This window comes from Phascolarctos cinereus, unplaced genomic scaffold (assembly GCF_003287225.1).
Source record: "Phascolarctos cinereus isolate Bilbo 61053 unplaced genomic scaffold, phaCin_HiC Scaffold_3;HRSCAF=262, whole genome shotgun sequence".
Lineage (NCBI taxonomy): Eukaryota > Metazoa > Chordata > Mammalia > Diprotodontia > Phascolarctidae > Phascolarctos > Phascolarctos cinereus.
In genome coordinates this window covers 95,651,076-95,669,272 of record NW_027555736.1, presented here as the reverse complement: position 1 = coordinate 95,669,272, position 18,197 = coordinate 95,651,076, and the positions used below count along the sequence as shown (strand labels likewise).

The 18,197-nt window shown below is 37.9% G+C and overlaps 1 protein-coding gene across 1 annotated transcript in view; it reads right to left on the bottom strand.

Annotated features, from left to right (window-relative positions):
* LOC144456282 (actin-binding LIM protein 1-like) overlaps positions 1–18,197 on the bottom strand; it is a 242,463-nt gene that overhangs the window by 156,524 nt on the left and 67,742 nt on the right. The window lies entirely within an intron of this gene.

Below are 18,197 nucleotides of genomic sequence, written 5' to 3'. Positions count from 1 at the left end.
TTAGTTAACTAGATGTGGCAAATTTGTCTGCTTCCTGAAGCTGCAGAGAAGACCAATTTCTTGATATGGCACTTCCTGGAATGTGAAAACACAACACTCACAATATTTGCAAGCAGAGAATCACAAAAAACTCACTCTCCCAGCTTAGTCTTCCCAGGCCAAAATATTCAGTGGACACAATCTCCAGAAATTTTGACAGAAACAGAAAAACTTGACTCAACTGCAGTGCATGCTTGCTTCCCAAAGCTAAATTTACAGCAGCTTTTCAGTCTGTTCCTGTGTCCTTGAGTTCATGTTGCCTTAGGACTTCAGAACTTGTCCAGGGCATCACAGAATGTCATGGAAACTTTCCAAGCTCACTGAATCAAATTTTAAAAATATATTGTTGCCTAATCCTTTCATAGATATAAGAAAAAAAATACGTCCTCAGACCTGGATTCAAGAATCAAATGCACCTGAACTCACACGGAAGGGATCGGCAGGAGTTACTGGTCCATTCCACTGCCTGTAGGTAGGATTGCATCCAAACTACCTTGGGCATAGGTAGATGCCTAAGAAACAGGGGTAGGGACATAAAAAGGGGCTAAAAAGGAAGTATCTTGACCTGAATACAGTGAAACAATCTTAACCAAGTTTCACCATGTTTACTGTTCATAACCTGCCCTCCCTTCCCTCCTTTCCAGTCTTCTTACACTTTACATCCCACCACATGTGCACGATGCACAGTCCAGTGACACTGGCCTCTTTGCTCTTACTCACATAAGACTCTATCTCCTGACTCCAGCCATTTTCACAGGCTGTTCCCTCTTCATCTCTGCTTCTTGTAGATCCCAGTTAAAATCCCATCTTCTAAGAGAAGGCTTTCCCAATCCCCTTAACAATGCATCCCACATATGGCTTGTTTGCACATAGCTGTTTGCATGTTGTCTGCCCCATTAGACTGTAAACTCCTTGAGAGCAAGAGCTGTCTTTTGCCTTTCTTTATATCCAGAATATTTAGCACAGTGTCTGAAATATAATAGGATCTTTATAAATGTTTATTGACTGACTGAAGTATTGAAGATTAAGTAGTTTGTAAGTTTCTTGAGGACAGAGACTGACTCATATGGTTATAGATTTAACTGGTTGCTAGGAAATTTGATACCAAAACTAGGATGGATCTTTGTGGATATTCTCAGCTTCAAAAGTGTGGGAAGAAGTGAACCCAGTAATAGCCATTCTTTCCCTTAATGAATTGACATAAAGGTATAGCTACCCCTAGGCCACAGATTTTGGAAGTGGATACACTCTTGAATGATATGTATAAAAGGGTGTGATGCAGAGACAAAGGAGGATACTTAGTAGGATTTTTGGGCAGCCTAGGAGGAGAAATAATAGGGAGCAATCCATGCAAGTCTCTTCTGTTATGAATTTTTTGCATATTTTATTTGTTTTGGGAGATTTCTGAAGAGCAATTTGTTTCTAAGACAGATTTCATTTTGTTTCTTTACTCAGTCAATTCTTTTATCTAAAATGTCCTATGTTCATAAGCAAATCAACATAAACAGCGCTAATAAATATAGATTTTCCATCTCCTGAATGCCAAAAGCTTGAATGAGCGCTCACATTGGGTGATGAGTATGAAACCATACATTACTGTTGCAAACATTCACTGAGAACAGTAAGATCAGAGACTATACTGAACTACAGAAAATCTAACACCCTAAGAGCAAAAACAGCCACCAATTATCCAACACATGTCCTTCTCATTGGTCCCAGAGGGGAGTGCCATGATGCAGCTTGCTGTCAGGAGGAGGACAGGGACCATTTTTAGTTCTCTAGCTATGAGTGTAATGAGGCCTGAGCTTGGAGACATCTGCTGTAGTAAAAAAGTACTTTGGCTAAGAATGTAACAAGTAGACTGTCATATCAATCTCTTGGCTTTGCTCAGGGGAAGCAGAGTTTTAAGAAATAGCCTTCTGGAGAAATATCTTCCTCAACGCTAAGAACTTGTTATATTATTATACTGTTCTTTCCAAAGGCATCATGGCATTCAAAATCCTGCCTCTGACGTATTCAAAGCGGGTCCATGGATAAATCCCTTCAATTCTCAGTGCTCTTGATGACTTTTAAAGATTGCTGTTTGCATGTTATCTCCCTGTCTCAGAGCTCCTTCAGAACTTGGGGTGGGGGTGGGTGGGGTGGAAGAGAGGGGAGGGGAAATTTTCTTTAAATCTCCAGCTCTTAGCACAGTTCCTGAATTCAGTAGGCCCTTAATAAATGCTTGTTTATTGTAAATTACAAATGAGTGGCTGATCTGAATCAATAGTGGGAAGTTTCTACGCCAGAAATTCTCCATCAAGTCACAGGTCCAGATGAAAACATGTTTGTTTTTTAAATAAAGATCTACTTGTCATTCACAAATGAAATATGTCACACATCCATGACAACTCCCCCCACTCCCCACTCCCCAATCAGGGAAGCCTTTAAGAGACCACTATTCTGTAGGAGGAGCCTTAGTATATTTGCAACACATAAAATGAAAAGAATGACTATTGGAACAGACCTGTGATTTCATCAATGTACAGAACTCCTAACATAGAAAGTCCTGACACTGATGCAGACTGACATCCTCATTTGCTGCTTAAAGTCTCAGAGAATTGTCTGGGCTACTGGAAAATTTAAGTGACTTGCCTACAGTCACAAGCTAGTATATATCAGAGGTAGGACCTGACCTCAGTTATTTCTGACTCCAAGGATGGTCCTCTCTCTGTTATTTCATGCTGTCTCTCAAGTAAGCAGTTAAGAGGGAAATAGTGACCTTTCATCAAACAACTATGCAGTCTGCTCTTGACTTCCTAAATATGTAACCTGTCATTCTTTTAAGGAACTAAGCACCCAAAGAGGGCTTACTGCTTTTTGCTCTTCTAATTTGGACAAAGGACATTTGTCTAAGGTGTCCAATTTTGATTTGTTCACATGGGGGTGGCACAGAATGTAGAATTCAATGCTCTTGACTCAGAATTCCATTTAAACCTTCAAAAGTGTCCAGCCCAGCTGGACAAAAAAAAATTAAAATAACAGTCATGAGAATGATAGGGGGAGTGCAATTCGTGACCAGAAAACCTCCAGAGAAATTTATCCTAGTGCTTACAGACTTTAGCTAATACAATGCCACTGGCATAATGCCAAGTCTGTAAATATAACAGCAGAAGTGGCCATGCCCCTTGTGTGCCATCCTGAAGCTTGCTTTTAGACTAACTTAAAACAGTCCACGCTATTGTGTAAATGATAACAAATCCTTGAACTCTCTGTATTATGGATTTGTTATAAGGATAAAATGCAGTAAAACATAACCCTAAACTACAATATAAATTTGTACATTATTAATTTAAAGGTTAGTTACTGATTAGCTCCAGCCCACTGGCTCAGAAATGTCCAGGGCACATGCCCTTAGAAATGGAGCGAGCTTCTTTCCATGCCTTCACAGCACCACAAGGATTGCTGGGGGATAGCTGTACCTGCAGGCCATGCTTGTACATTTTTCATCTTGGCAAAGAGAAGGTGAAAGAAAAGCAAAGGAATGTGATTACAAAAGTCCTCATCCTCTGCTTTAACTTCTATCTCCAAAAAAAAGGGAACCACTGATGAAATGCCCTCTTAAAAGAGATTAAATTCTTTTAAAAATTTTTAATATTTATTTTATTTTTCATTTATGGAATAAAACAAGCATTTCCATAACACAGTATAATAAAAAAGATTACTGCACATGAAACTGCAAATTTACTATGCACAACTTGCTATTCCTTTCAAATATACAATAAAACTATCATATACTATTCTTTAATTAAAAACAAAAAAACAAACAAGCAAAAAAAAAATAACCTTGAGCCAGCTTCATAACACCTGGGGAAAGCAAAAGATACAGAAAGCATAGTAAACCAGTGTCTAGAATAAGGTATTGCACAGAATGGGCACATCAATGTGTTCACTGAATGAACAAATGAATATAGCACTCCATACATTATTATTCACAAGCAGCCATACCTACCATTGCCTCGATCACATATTCATGTTCTTTTCTTCCTACTCTCTCTCTTGATCAGGCTAGAAAGTGGCTGAACTGGCTATGAAATTGACACCACAGACTCTCTAAATAGGTGTTGTATATGTGAGGAGAATGACATCCCCAATTTTCACGTGCCTTTACCCAATACAGTTGGATCAGTCCCAGTGAGTTGATGGTACTTGAATGGACTGTATTACAGACATAGCAACCAGCTTGGTCTTCCAGAAAACGCACTTTTAGGATCATATAAGTAGAGAGCATATTCTTAATCCATCCATATTTCACCCCCACAAACTTAAGACTTGAAAGCATTTGGTCCTTATCTATATCCTTGAAATCTCAATAACTTATAATACACTTGAAGTTATAAAGAAGAACCTCTAGTTCTCCATACTCAAAGATAACCCTAGCTACAAAATCATTCTGCCATTTGAGGGAGTTTTTGAAAAGACTAATATATGAATGAACATTGGAATTGTAAAATTCCAGTTCTTTGTTTTAAGGTGTTAGCTATTCCTTACATAGTCTCTCCCTGATTGCAACTCTGCATCTTTACTTACAGGCTACAAGATTTGTTGTTGTTCAGTCATGTCCAGCTCTTCACGACCTCATTTGGGGTTTTCTTGGCAAAGATATTGGAGTGGTTTGCCATTTCTTCCCCCCCCCGCTCATTTTACAGATAAAGAAACTAAGGCAAACAGGGTTAAGTGACTTGCCCAGGGTCACATAACTAGTAAATGCCTGAGGCCACATTTGAATTCAGGTCTTCCTGACTTCAGGCCTGGCATTGTATCTACTATGTCACTTAGCTGCCCAGATAGTTCTGCTCAAAAGCAGTCATTTCATTTCTAATGAATGCCTGCCAGATTGTTTTATCTGTTGCTTCCCAGAACTCTCATGGTACTTAGTCTTGCCTGACCTTGTGTTGCGTCCCTATAATTTCTCTTTTTTATTTTTGCCTGCCTTGTTCATCATCAGCCTACTTAAGGGCATAAAGAGATTAGCTGCTAAGGTAACCCTACTGTTACCATAAGCATGGCTGTCCAGCAGGACTGGTTGGATTCCAGGATGTCTCTGTCCATAATCCTGGGCTATCTTTTAATGTCATCAGTCTGGTGGGTGACATTGTCAAAATGAGTCAAGAAGCCCAGAAAACATGTTTATGTGAAACACAAATCTTGTAGCTATATGAAGGAGTGCAGACTAACACTATTTTGTGGTATACTGTTAGCTGACCCCGGGTTTGTTGAATGAATAAGTAAATGAATAGCAACTTCCTGTTAAGCCTTTAAAAAACATGAAAAATATTATAGAATCATGGAATGTTAGAGCTGGAAGGGACCTAGAGATCACCTGAAACTAATACCTCCTTTTATAGAGGAGAAAACAGAGGTCCCAAAGGGATTAGGTGACTTGTCTGAGGTCACTCAGTTGAAAAACGGCAAAGCCATGATTCAAATCTGTGTCTTCTGATTCCAAATTCAATGCTCTTTCTATCAGGTCAGGCTGACTTGCATTTTAATATCAATGTATGCCTGGATAGCCTGCTAATCAGGAGGCAAGATTAGAAAAGTTTTCAATAAAACATTGCCACTGAAATTCTTCAACTGCCTGTAGCATTTCCCAGTGCAGATTGATAAATGACCTTTGTTTTCTTCAGGCTAATCAGCCCAAAGTTCTATGCTGATTCAGCAAAGCAATCAATGACAGTCATACATATAGCATCATAGAATTTTAACGCTCATCCTGCTTAACTATTTTTAATTTAATATTTTATTTTCCCCCAGTTACATGTAAAAACAGTTTTTAACAATTTTTTTTAAATAATTTTTGAGTTCCAAATTCCCTCCTCCTCCTCATTGAGAAGGCAAGTAATTTTGATATAGGCTATACATGTGCAGTCACTGCATAAGTATTTCTTACTATCTGCTTTCCAACTCTAGGCTAACAAGCCTTCCCTTATACCTCATTCCTCTTTTCTAAGAATTCTCATCTGTAAAAAAGACATCTGAATGTAGGAGGGTCAAGGTGGCAGATAGAAATCTGATGAGTTCTAATCCTAGCTCTGACACTAACTAGGTGTGCATAACCTTAGTCAAAGGACTTTACTTAGGGCCTAAGTTTTCTCAGCTATAAAACGGGTAAAATAATACTTATACTACTTGTCTCACAGGCTGCTTGTGAAGACAGCTTTTGGAAAACCTCTAAGAAGCACACAAATGCTTTTTTTTCCTTTTTGGCCAAACCTGTGATTTCATCAGTATAGGGAGTTCTGGGTGAGGAACTTTATCAATGCAGATAAGCACCCAATTTGCAACTCAAGTTTTAGGGAGTTGCCAAAGGCACTGAAAGTTTAAATGACTTAGCTGGATCATATAGCCAGTATGTGTCACCCTTCTGATCCCAGACCAGATCTCCATGCACTACAGCAGAGTCCCTCTTACTAAAGAAATATGGGCTGTTTATCATGGTCCAATGATGTGTCTCTATTTCCTTACCTCGTTATTTTCATGATACACATGGCTATGACTCTTAGTGCCTTACTTGGAAGTGACTGTCTTAACTGGATTTAAAGAACAGCTGTGGGAACAATTCAACCCAGCCCTAGACCTAACCAGTCAGTAGGAGATTTCTGTTCAAGAATGCAGTATTCTCATTACAGTTGTTCCCTTTGTCTGCCAACCACTTTCAGCATGTTTGATTGCACAGGTATGGCGGAATGGTAGGAGGTAACTATCTTTGCTCTAGCACTAATCCAAGGCAACTACCTTCAGTCTGAATAGTAAGGATTCCACTAATTACATTCAATTTTGCGCAGTATTATGTAGCCTATTATTGTGAAGCTGTTTGCAGCTCAAATTCTCTCATCCAAAGCAAAAAGGAAGACACTTCCATATCGCAGGAGTTACTATTAAATTCAGAATGTTGGCAGGGGTACATAAGAGATCATTTTGAGATTTCTAAGTGCACTGAAAGCCAGTGGAGAGAATGAAAGACAGAAAAAGAAGGTTTGGAGAGTGGGAAAGGGACAAATGAAGTGGCTTTTAGAGAAATATTCTTCAAAAGGGGGGCTGCTATCTCTCACACCTTGTTCCCCAATATCCCCTCCCCCTGCCAAAGACCTAGCACCTGAAATGTTTTTATAGACTTTTAAATCCAAAGTTTAAAAAGGTTTTCCCTGGACACAGATGTTTGAGGATCAATAATTCTGGTTACTTTTGTCTTGCTAGTAATCTGAACCCTGGAGCATAATGTATTCAGCTTACACAGAAAATAACTTTTTTCCCGGGCATCCAAGGCAAACAAAGACTCAAGGCCAGATGAAAAAGAAGGAAGGAAAGAAAGGGAAGGAAGGAAGGAAGGAAGGAAGGAAGGAAGGAAGGAAGGAAGGAAGGAAGGAAGGAAGGAAGGAAGCAAGGAAGGAAGGAACAAAGGAAGGAAGGAAGGAAGGAAAGAAGGAAGGAAAAGAAAGAAAAGAAGAAAGAAAGAAAGAGAAAAAGAAAGAAAGAAATTCTTTATTTTCCTTAGTTGGCAAATGTAGGGCTTCTGTGTCTAATGATCTGACACATTATGTTTATTTGGAAAGAAGCAATATTTTCATTTGAATTGTCTCCTTTTAAAGTAGCAATAGGGAAGAACTTTCGAGGAAACGCAACTCAATATTTTTTTCATACAGCATCCCTAAGGTTATGGCCTTCCCATAGTGCAGTTTCATTAAACTTCATTTCTTTCAATAGAAGAACAGTAAAGACAATGAAGAGTCCACATAAATCATTCTCTGTCTAATAACAATAATAATCAATAAATATCAGTGTGGCAGGTACACTTAGTTTTCTCTTCTAAAGAAAGATGCCAGAATTGAGTGCCAGAAAGGGGAAGATCAAGTTAGACAAAATTAGAAGTTGATTTCAGACACATCTATGTGGTTGTCTATTTAGTCCTTGGGAAATTCAGCACCTTCTGGAATTTCCCACCTTAGCCGTAAAAACACCCCAGGTCAAAAGATGACATATCTTCTGCAAATACCACAAAGAAATTTCAAGAACTTAATCATAGTCAGCAATTTCCAGATCATCTTCCAACCCAGGGATTGGTTGCTTCTATTCTTAGTGGAGTTTTTTCCCCCCTAATCCCATGGGGTTATCCCAAGAAGGCAGCTGGTTTTTGTTTTTATTTTTGTTTTAAGAATACATTTTAGTTGGATGGTCAGTATTAATGATGACTTGCACAGAAAAATGGTGTAAACACATCCTCAAGGCCACACATGACCCCAAAAGGTAGTGAGAATTAAATGTGACACATAAATAACCAGAGTGAAATGCTAGCATCCTAGAAACTAGAGGAAGCAAGGCCTCCAGGGCATGAGGTAGATCTTCTATGGAGTAAGGGATGAAAGGAGGAATGAAGAAAAAAGGGAGGGAGGAAGGATTTATTAAGCACCTACTATGTACCAGGCACTGTGCTAAGCACTTTACAGATGTTATCTCATTTATCTTCACAACAATGCACTGAAGTAGGTGTTACTATTATCTCCAATTTACAGTTGAGGAAAGTGAGGCAAACAGAGGCATAGTGACTTTCTGACAGTCCCACAGCTAGTAAGTGTCTGAGGCCACATTTGAATTCAAGTCTTTCTGATTCCAGGCCCAGTGATCTATCCACTGGTACTACGTAGCTGCCAGGGTTAACTGTCAAGGGTTCAGACTGATTACTTGAGAAGACAAAAGTAACCAGAATTACTGAAGGGAGGGAAGAAAGGAGGAATGATGATGATGATGGTGGTAATGGTGATGAAAACAATGATAGTGATGATGTTAATGATGATAGCAACTTGCATTTATATAGTACTTTAAGGTTTGAGAAGTGCTTCCTGTGATTTTAACTTAATTGATCCTTAAAATAACCCTATGACATAGGTGTCATTAGCAACCTCATTTTACAGATGAAGAAACTGAGCCACTGAGAAGATAAGCAACTTGCCCAGGGTAACACAACTAGGGAATGCCTAAAGCAGAATTCAAACTCACATCTTCCTGATTTCAAGTAGGGAGGAGGGAAGCTGGGAGAAGAAGGTACCGTGAGAAGATAGTAGAGATTAGGTAGATCTTTCAACGAATTGGTAAAGGCCACCAGCTTACTAGACATAGAGCCCACACTAGCCCCCAGATCTCTGGACTCCTAAAAGGTTCTTTTCATAATACAATGCAGGTTCCCTTGCCAAACATAACCACTTCCATTGAAGTTGTCAGAAACTGTAAGCAACTGTGAATGACAAACATCAATGAAATAAATCTGAGTTGAGATTCCAATCCTAAGAAGGAAGTATGACTGAAATAGACAAAAGACTTAAAATCAGAGTTGGCCATTTCACTTACGCATCACGTTCCTCTGCTTATGACTTGCTGTTTGATCCAAAACACTTGAGTAGGTAAACTAAGTTTAGGGATATGAAAAATGCTACATTTATTTGTCAAATGTGAAAATGATTTGTAAATGTTGAAACTTTGCACAAATGAAAAGTGGTGGTGTTATCTACGTATAAATATGTAACATATATTTATGTATAATTTTATTTACATTTTATTATAAAATTATATTTGTATATAATTTTTAAGAATAGAGTTCAACATTGAAGTTAATAATAGATGATTCTATTTACCCCACTAGAACAGTCAGAAATCTATTAAGAATATTTAAGAAAGGTTTTCCATTTGCTTTACCAAGTGTTGCCCTGTATAGGATGACCACGTCAGAAAGCCGCATGTGCACTTCCATGTACATAGGAAGAGTCAGAATTATTGAGTGAATTTCAAATTCCTGAGGTACTGTCATTACTCTTTGAAGAAAAATAGATTTCAGTAATTTATGAATATCCATTTTTCTTGAAAAATGTATGCAGAAACAAAATAGAGAACAAATAATAGAAGTTTAAATCCTCTGAGGGTTTTAAAATATATATAATACTGTTCTATGATTTTAGCAATCCGCAGAGCTCTCTTTGAAGAAAAATAACCTTATCATCACTATTGGACAACAAAGAACACAAAGAAATTTCACTGAATGTCTGACAGCCTCAAAATCATCAATACAAAAAGCCAACAATGAAAATAACTGTTTTCTTGTCTCCTCTACTAAAAGAATATTGCCTCACCCTCCTGATTAACTAATTCAACGCCATTTCTTCAAAAACACATCTAAGATTAATGTTCAGTGCCTTCCTTCAATTCTTTGAAGCAAAGTATGGGAATTTGAGAATCTTCTTAGATTTCTCCTACCAGGAATACATTTAGTAAAGAAAAAAAAAAGATAGACTGTAAAATACATGTTATCTCTTTACAATGCTGCTTTTCCTTTTAATAAACACAAGATGTAATTCCTGGAATTTGCTACTTTACTTTGCACAAAGAGCTATCTCATTTATTTAAATGCATACTCACAATTCTCCAAAGTATAACAAATTATATACATATGGTCTGATTAGCACCAGAAAATAAAAAGATACCTTAAAACATTCTTCACAAGGACTAACACCATAGTACTTTTGGACTATCTAAGCATCTAGTATATAAGAAAGTTCAGTATATGGTTAAAAGTACTTAAAGTTAAATCTAAAATGTTTGTCCAAATCAATTATTTCAATTCTTAACAACCAGTTATTGCTAATTATATTTATGAAATTTTATCTTCAGTTACTAAAGAAACAAATGAAATCCACCTATATGTAAGAAGGGTGAAGATAACAACAGTATAAATACAGTTATACTGATATACCTTGGGAAGCTATCTGAATAACAGCATTAACCTCTTAGCCCTTGAAATTAGTTACCTATAGCAATCAAATCTAGAACTGGGAAATGGAGTAACTGATACCCTTTTCCCCACTCCAAGGTTGAAAGTGATCCCTCCTTTTCTTTCCTCCAGTTTCTTATGGCATGTTGCCTGCCGAGCACATATCTCATTATGCTTTGTATTATAATTATTTGTGTATTATCTCTCCCTCTCTTAGATTATGAATTCCTTGATAAGGTCTATCACATCTGTCTTTATATCCCTGGTGCCTAGCACAGGATCTTGAAATCAATTAATCAATAAGAATTTATTAAGTTTCTACTAATTGCCAGGTGTGGTTCTAGGTGCTGAAAATACAGAGACAAAAATGAAGTTGTCCCTACCCTTGAGGAGCTCATGATCTCGGTATATGCAAATAAACACATAGTAATTTGGAAGGTGGGGTAAGGAAGACATTTATTAGCAGTTTGAGGGATCAGGTGAATATGGTAGGTAGCAATGAATTCCATTCTTTTATCTTAAGTAAATCACAAACCCATTATTTGCTTCTGTGTTTCCTATTAAATGAAGGATATAAACCAGGCCTGCACAACCTGTGGCCCACCAAAGGATTTTGGAGTAGGGTGGAGGGTGGCGGGGGGAAGCCAGGCCCTGCAAACAATTTCCCCTACATTTTTCATGGGCTGCCCAAAATCTCTGGCTGGCCTCAGGTTGTGCAGGCCTGATATAAACAACAACAACAACAACAAAATCGATCAGATATTGACAATCTGCTACGTAGAGAGCATTGTTCTTAGCGCCACAAAAGATTTGAGTAAGAATAAGATGAGACCCTGCCCTCATGATGCTGTCAGTCTACTTGGGGAGATGTACATAAAAAAGACAGCAGATGGTGTAGAACAGAACAGTCTATATGTATGTTAAATGAGTCACACAGACAATGCACATTACCACAAATAGATGTTATGAGGATGAAGCAGAAGTACCATAGCTTTTTCTACACAAGAAGTCATTATCACCTCCTTTAGCATCATCTTTTGGACACCTCTTTGCCAAGAGAGCTCACATTGACTAAGCAAAAGCAATAGTGGGATAGAAAAAGTGAAAAACAGCCAACTCAAGAATTGGGAACAACTAAGTGTGTTCTTCCAAATAAAGAAGAACCCACATCCATTTTCTATGGCAAGTGTTCCAATACATTCACTGTCCTAGAAGTTATTCTTAATATGGTGTAATTCTTTAGGTAAGGCATCCTCAAAATTTTTCTATGGAAATGAATTCAGGACCAGATGGATCTCAAACCTAACATATTTGGAATATTGACTTTTCTTTCAGTAGTGACCTAAGGGCACAGGGCATGCTGGGATGAAACTTTTACATAGAAAATCATCACAAGCACATATAGCTAAGAAATCTGGAAATCTTTGTCTTCAAATAATGCTGAGCCTTGGCATGCCTCTTTAGAGGTGGCATAATCAGCAAGGGAACTTCTTTATTTGGTTTAACTATTGATAACAATAGAGAGGCAAAAAGAAATGGCTTTGTATTTAATTAAATTCAAGAAATGCTTATTAAGTGACTACTTTGAACAAATCACTATGTATATATGGGAGATTCAAAGGCAAAACCACCAAAAGAGTCTCAGATGTTGAGGAGCTTATATTCTATTGGGGTATAAGATACATGAATTGATAAGTAAATATAAAATAATTTGAGAAGGGAGACAGCATTAATAGCTATGTTTATCAGAAAGGGCTTTCCATAGCAGATGACACTTTGAAGAAAGCTAAATTGATATGAAGTTGAGTTGATATGAAGACTAAATATGGAAAGTGTATCCAATATGAGAGAGTGGACAAGAATGCAATGTTTTCCAGAGGGGAAAAGGTTTCCAGAGGGAGCTAGATGGTACAGTGGATAGAGTACTGGATCTGGAGTCAGGAAGACCTAAGTTCAAATCCTACCTCAGACCCTTACTAGCTGTGTAACCCTGAGCAAGTCACTTAACCTCTGCCTCAGTTTCCTCAACTATAAAATGGGGATAATAATAGCACCTACCTCCTAGGGTTGGTAGGAGGGTCAAATAATATTTGTAAAGCACTTAAGACAGAGCCTGGAACATAGTAGGTATTTGTTTCTTTCCTTCTGTCTTCCCACGGGTGCAAGGAGATAAACTGATTATGACAGGAAAAGGCACAAGATGAAGGGACATTTATTAATGATTGAATGAAGGTTCCAGAAAACAGCAGGAGACATGGGCTTTGGTCCCAGGTTTGCTACTAATGAGATATAAAATCCTGGGGAAATCTTTCCCCCTCTCTAGGTCTCAGTTTCTTCATTTGTAAAATGAGGTAGTGAACTAGGTGATTCCTAAATTCTATTTTGAAAGCATATTTTTCCACATGATTTTACCTTCAGCTTCAAGATTAAGAATTCCTCCCTACCACCTGCCATAGTAATTCTAAAATGAATCACATGAGGCTCCATTTCATAACAAACTTTCCATTTTCCTGAAACTACTGGAAATGAGGACAAAGAATAGAGTGTTCTCTCCTGATTCAGACTGGATGATTAATTACCTCTGAGAGGTACCAATGCTGCAGCTGTGTCTGCCAAGACTCCCTGGGATCCATAATTAACTCAGAGGACTTCCAGCGGGAATCAGGTTTTCAGAAATACAATCATCAAATCTCTCACATTCTTAATAGGTGCTCCAGTCTGGAATTCTTCATGTCTCTTATCCAAATCCACTCTTCTCCTTTGCTGTCACTTCCCTTACTGACTTCATCAAAGATCTTCCTTATTTGACAGGGTTCATGAGACATTCCTGAGCACACTAACCTAGCAAAGAAGTCCTGAGATTACAGTAGAAAGTATGTAGAGCAGTGATTTGGTTAAAAAAAAAAACAAACTCCCCAATTTCCTCACATAGCATGACAATTAAAATGAAAAGACTTGGTACTGAGAGGCATTATGTTGTGGTGAGAAAGAGTGTGGATGTTGAGTCAGAAAACCCTAATTTCAAGGCCTGGATCTGCATTTTACTATTTGAATAACTTTAGGCAAATTATTTAACCTCTCCAAAGCCTGTTTCCTCATTTGTAAAATGGAGATTAAACATACTTTCACTATCTCACAATCCCATCATGAGGAAAGTTCTACAGAGATCTACTTTTTAATTTATTATTGTTTTTAAAATTTTTAGGCCATTGGGGTTAAGTGACTTGCCCAGGATCACACAGCTAGTAAATGTCAAGTGTTTGGCCTAAGGCTGGATTTGAACTCAGGTCCTCCTGACTCCAGAGCCGGTGCTCTATCCACTGTGCCACCTAGATGCCCCCAAAATAAAAAAAAAATTTTTGAAGGTAGATCTCATATTTATTTTGAGGGTAGCTAGGTGGCGAAGTGGATAGAGCACTGGGCTTGGAGTCAGGAGAACCTGAATTCAAATCAGCCCTCAGACACATAATATTTCCTAGCTGTGTGATTCTGGGCAAGTCACTTAACCCCAACTGCCTCATTAAAAAAAAAATAGAGATAGATAGATAGATAGATAGATAGATAGATAGATAGATAGATAGATAGATAGATAGATATAGTAATTTATGGAATAAAACAAGCATTTCCATAACAGTATAATTTAAAAAAAAGATGATTGTACAAGAAACTGCAAATCTATTATGTACAATTTGCTATTCCTTTTAAATATATAACAAAGTTAACATGTAAATTTCTTTTCCCTCTTTTTTTCTGCCCTCTACTCCCCCTCTCCCATACCTTAGAGATGGCTACCATTAGTGGCCTACTTATAAGAAGAATATAGGCAAATAAAATGGAAAATTTAAGCATCCTGGGGCAAAAAAGATCTACAATTGGAAACAGTAACACTCAAAGCAATTAATCCCATTCTTTCTTCTTAGTTTGTGGATGACTTGAAATTATTTAAATATTTCACCAACCTTCTGGGACATGGACCTCTGCAAAAGGGTGAGGTCAAAGTCAGTTATCAGCACCTTTTCACCTATTCCTCTGAACTCAATGTAAAGAACACTGGATTAGAAGTCAAGGGATGTGGGGATTTCAGTCCTGATTCACACACCAATTAGCTGTGTTGACCACAGACAATTCATCTCAACCCTCTGAGTCCATTTAATAACTTAAAAAGTGAGGATACCATCTACCCAGGATACAACCTCAAAGGCTTGTGGTGAAAATCAAGTCCCTTGATTTGTAATGTGTAAAAGGGAAAAGTACTCACCAAAATATGACTATTACCATTACAATTATCCAATATTTGTTGTGGTCACACAACAATATGGTCACAAACAATATTCAACTGCTGCTCCCCACTGAGGCCTCTCCCTTGAAATTTATACCCTGAACTATTCTCCACAAAGTCAAAATGTATATAACTTGTTTTTCATTCCCTTAAGGTCCTCCTCTGAGATTAGTTCATTTTTAAAAGCTAATATAATCTAAGGCATTCATGCTCACAAAGAGGTTAATATATTTGTTATCCTCTTCTAGGCAACACACAAATTATACATACAGATACATTTATACATAAACTTATGTATGTATGAATCAATGTGTGTATACACACACACACACACACACACACACACACACACACACACACACACACTTTTAACAGTAACCTTCTGGAGAAAAAAAGCCTTAGCTATCATTTGGAGAATTTCAGAACACCAAGCAGGCAAATGAGATTTGAAGTTATTTGAAGGGGAACCGTAAGTAGAACCTGGCTATAGAGAAAGTGGGTGATTATTTACATAGTGCAACATGCTATGGCATATTATATTATTTTATATTATACTATACTATATTAATGTTATATTCACATACCATAGTATACTACATGGTTTAAAAATACCATAGTAAAATGGGAAGAGAATTAGATGTGGAGTCAGCATCCCAGTTACGCTACTCTTTACCTGTAGGAATTTGAACAAATCTCTCAGACTTTCTGAACCTGAGTTTCATCCTTTGTAAGATGAGGAAGCTGGTGTAATCTGATGCCCTTATTATAGTTACCATTTGACTAGTAGACATCCCTGAGCTCCTTAAGTCACTCATGATGTAAGTCACCATCTATGACTAGCTAGAGTCAGTTCAGGTTAGGTCAGTTTTATCTTGGGCTTCAGTGTCACATTTTGAGATGTAGGTAGGACTGCATCCAGGATGAGGAGGGCAAATCTGAAAACCCTAGAACTGGTATTAAAGAATTAAGAGTAACAACTTTATTTTGCTCCCAACAAGAAACACTAAAATGCTGCCTTCACTACTGTCTGACATCCGTCTGCCACCTACCCTTTCATCTCTACAACTTCAAATACTTAAAAAAAAAAAAGATGCTAAATGATATGTCTCAATGAAAAGCCTACTTGTTTCCCGGGGCAGATTAAGACAAGGCATAAAGCAGTTTGGATACCCCAATTTCTACTTTTTTTGTTGTTCACTCGTTTCAGGTGTGTCTGACTTTGTGACCCCATTAGGGGTTCTCGGCAAAGATATTGGAGTGATTGCCATTTTTTCCTCCAGCTCTGTACCACTTAGCTGCCCCTAATTTCTACTCTATCTTTATCAAATGTGCTACTGTAATAGTCAGAACCAATACCTAGAGCAGCTGATAAACTTGGCCAGCATCAAGCTCCAAATATCATTGATTATCTAATAAAAATCTGGCCTGTGAATTCATTGAAAATTTGGTTTCAACTATAATTAAGAGATTGTTTTCTCTCCTCCTGTTGCTTACTCTCCTTAATAGATCAACCTGCTTTTCAAAACTTGGCAGAGAAGGGAAGGGGGGGGGAGAGGATTAAATGTAATTTATTTTTCAACATTCAAAATAATAACAACACTACTTCCCTGATGTCTTCGGGGTTGGTGGCCTCATTAGCTGTGACTGTAGCAGGTGGGGTTTCAGTGGCTACATGAGCCCCTGGGGAGTGGGAGCAGTTCAAGGAAACCTGCTTCCCCCTTCAAAATAGCTGTTTGTTTTCGTAAGCTGCTCTGCTGATTGTTTACGTGCTGAAAGCTACTCCCAGCCTGCCTAATGGAGAGGCCACTCAGAACATCCAAGGAACTACACAGATTGCTTCCTTTTACTGTTTGCAGACAAGACAGGCCCACTCAAAGGGGCCTTGATGAATGGGCAAGGGGTCCCAGAGCATTACTAATAATATCCATGAGATGATAATAAAACCCGATCAATCAGAACTTGAAATGTGATCTTCACGATTTCTGATGAAATGCCACAGAACAAAACTTGCTAATTAACCCACTACTCACAATTATTAAGGAATAAAAATGTTTATATTGAATTACATTTCCTCTATTCATATTTATTTTGGGAAAAGAAACAAGAAAAAATGTTTGCCTGGAATAACCACCAGATATTGCCTACCCTGTTTTTCCAATCTGAAACACGAACTTACCCCACTGCTGTCAACATTATCTTCTCTAAACAGAAACTACTTATTATTCTTAGTAGGCAGACAGCATTAAGTTTAAAGAGTCCTTGTCTACGCAGGGGAAAAAGCTAGTAAGCAATCACTCTTCTCTTCCCTGTATACTGATGGCACAGAGTAAAATATCCTAATGCAGCTGCTTTGTCTTTTCCCCTTGGACCAAAGGGACCTGAGGTTCAAATTTAAAACTTGAAAAGAAAGGAACTCATAAAAAAAGAAAGGGAATCATAAATTTTCATTACTTGGAAAGGTGGCATGGTGAAGAAGAAATTGTGTTGACCTTTGAGTCAAGTAAGACCTGGTTTTGAATCCCTCCTTTGCCATTTCCTGGCTGTGTAACTGTAACTGAGCCTTAGTTCCCTATCTGTAAATGCCAAGAAAAGCCTCTTAGCACTGTCATTTTGGGAGCTCCCTCCACCACTACACACATCTCACCTCCAATATTTAGTAGATATGTCTCAGTTGCCTGACATTCAGAGAGGTTGACTTGCATGGTTAGCTAGCTCAAATCAAAGACTTTATATAAAGTTTGCTGCTAAATTCAAAGTACTATATAAATCTCAGCTTTTATTATTACTACTTGTAAATCATCTCTCTCCTCTGACAAACACACATGCTATTCTCATTTACCTGCTAAGCAGTAAGGAATTTTTGACAGGGTTATTACACTGGCAGATGAGGACATGGTATAAGTGGATTTGACCACAATAGTCAATGTCTCCATAATATCTTAGTGGACAAGCTGGATGATAGCAGGGTTAGGTGGATTTGGCACTGGCTAAATGGCTACACCCAAAGAATATGGCCAAGTGAAGCATGTCACAATGGAACAAGGTTTGTTTTTATAACAGATTCCGAAACAAATTATGCAC